This window comes from Lissotriton vulgaris, unplaced genomic scaffold, assembly GCF_964263255.1.
Source record: "Lissotriton vulgaris unplaced genomic scaffold, aLisVul1.2 SCAFFOLD_1554, whole genome shotgun sequence".
NCBI classification, from domain to species: Eukaryota; Metazoa; Chordata; class Amphibia; order Caudata; family Salamandridae; genus Lissotriton; species Lissotriton vulgaris.
The window spans coordinates 60,565-63,448 of record NW_028245966.1 but is presented as its reverse complement, the minus strand read 5'-3'; positions in this window follow the sequence as shown (position 1 = coordinate 63,448).

The window sequence follows — 2,884 nt, the reverse complement described above, 5'->3', positions numbered from 1 at the left end:
CGGACCCCGCACTGTACCGTCGGAATACCTCCTCTCCTTCGACGGGGCGATACCTGCTCCTGTCGCTTCACCAGCTGCCTTTTGGGCTTCCTTTCGGGCTTCCTTTTCCACCGTGAGTCCGAGCTCAGGTATGGGAAGGAGCCTGAACACGCTCATATCACACCGCCGAGAGCGTTTTGCGACTACCTCACCTGCCGGCTTCCTTCGCGTCCTGACTCCGTCTCCGTCTCTCCTGGGTCCTAGTGCCGGGTGTGTTATCAACAGTAGTTGACCGTTTATCAAAAGATACTGCTGGATGGTTCTTAATGATTAATACCAAAGTGGTTGAAATCAGATCTATGGTTTTCCAAAAGCAACTTGTCCTTGATATTGTATTGGCAAAAAAGGGTGGTTTATGACATGTTGAAAGTTCAACACTGCTGTACATATATCCCAGATAAAATTAAAGATATAGAGGAATATATCAAGAATATTACAAAGATTTGACCCAAATGGGTTTTGACGGTGATTGGGAAAGTCTCAGTAAAAGTATTTCCACTATAGGTAGCTGGTTTTCCACTTTTCGGAGTAGCTAATTAGGGAAGATATTAATTCCTATATTTCAATACCATTAGTAATTTTGATGATAATATTGACCTATAAGTGTTGCAAGGGAAAATTGAGAACTGGATCAATGATTGAAACCAAAAATAAAAGGATGGGAAGAAAGAGAAAAAGGGAAGAAATTGAGTTAGAGGAAATAAAAGAAAATCTATATGGAAAAATGAAAGAGAAAAATAAAGAATGTGTAGAGAACAACTTAGATACCAAAATTAAATAATATAGTTGGCACTTGATAATGATGGGTATTTTATGATGGCATAACATGCCATCAGAGGGGGGATTTATGGAGCAAGGATTCAAGAAAATAAAACTTGCTCAGAGCAATCCCTCATTAAGTGAACTGATCGGAAAAAATAGTAAAGAAAAAAAATATATTTATGCACAACATTTACATATGAGAGAATAAGCTTTATGCACGCTTAAGTAATGAAGAATAAAATACAACACAACTAAAACCCGCTTTAAACTGGAAAATTTGCAAACCAGAATTACGTAGATAACAACGTGACTAACCCGTTTGAGATAGAAAACTCTCATGCATGTGTGGGAATTACTAACATTAGGTCTTGAGGCACCACGTGCCTGACATATGCTTGCCCGATTTTAAAGAGAACTGTTGCTGCTAATGATTTTGGGAGATAATAAAATGAGATGGAGTAGAAGTGGGTGGTGAACAGTGAAAATCACATATTTGAGAAATTAACATCTGTTAATGATTCCTTTATTAATAGTGTACGTTTGAGCCTATTGTGGCATGCAAGAGAAAAAGATGGCAGTGAAAATGGAGGGAAGCTAAGTATGCGCAATGACGCACTGACCCTCTGACTTGACAGACTACCAAAAGTCAAGGACGAAAGTCGTGTGAAACCTCTTCTCAACTGTGGAACTTCTTTCAAGATGTCATTTGATTTGCAACATAGATATATGGGAAAGGAAATAAGACAGAATAATGAAGGAGCTAAAGGGGAAGACAAAAGAGTTTGTTAAGAAATTGAACATCTCAGCATGAGGTGATGACAACTCCTCTGACCCTGCCCAATCACAGTCCATAATCCAGCAATATTTGCAACTTTTGAGGGTGGGACATGCAGAAATAAAACTATAACTAGAGTAACTTACGTTTAGAATGTGTGTGTGTTGCACAAGAAGCAGAGGAATTCATTTACATTGATGCTGAGAGAGAGAGAATGACGAGAGCTGCTACTGATGAGGAAAGGAGAGAAAAGACTTGGAAGATTCATACCGGAATGACAACCTGATTAGATTGAAGATTCTGGAAGAATATCGGGATGGAGAGAGTGTAAGAGAGGAATGCGCCCTGGTGCGTCAGGTCTGTAGAGAAGATTAGCAAGTATTGCCCTATCCTGGTCCTGTACTTTAGTCTTTGTCTCCTGATTCTTAATCAGGGGACCTCCACCAGTCCTTTGGGCAGATGGTTGGTTTTCCCGTTATCACCATTGGGTAACTATTATCCTGTCCTAAATTTGCATATCTTTTGCAAATGAATGGTTTATTATGCCTTTTGTCTCGTCATCTATCCACTCTTAATGCATTGATTTGTTGATTGATTCTGTGAATTGAATGTATTGCTAAATGAATTTTCTCTCCCATGAAAGTTGGTGGAGTTTGTACTGTGAATTTGTACTAATGAGCATTCATTTATGACTGAGATTTAGATAAAATTCATTGAATATTACGCAGAGTCTTTGGTTATTTCACTAAGATTTGTAAGTTAGTTAGTTCATTGTTAATATCACCATCAACCACTCAACTAATTCTCCATCGACGAAAAGAAGAGTGTTGATCTGTGAAGATTAGTTAGACATTGAATACAAATTCTCAAGAATAATTTTGAGTCGGCAGTGAGTTAACTAATCAAGATCAAAGTGAATTACAAAACGTGACCCCCAGCGAAACAGCCAGGAAACTTGACTATATATATGGGCCCATTTGAAATTTGTGTTGACTGTGAAGTGTTTATCCCTGGCCTTTTACTGGATCAATAGTATTGTATTTTCTTTACAAACAGTCAAAGAGGTACTAGATCAAATGTAGCCTGAGTCGTTAGAGGATCTTTATCTTAAGACTTACGCTTCAAGCTTCACGCACATGACGTAAGAACTGGAGTTCAGCCACAAGCTAGATTCAGCGCTAGTAAGAGGCTGCAAATGAATGTGATATGTGCCATGATTCAGCATGCCAGGCCATTGAGGAGGCAAGACTATGTTAGATCATCTGCTACATTCTTTTTGATGCTTTAAGTCAATTCTGATGTGAAAGA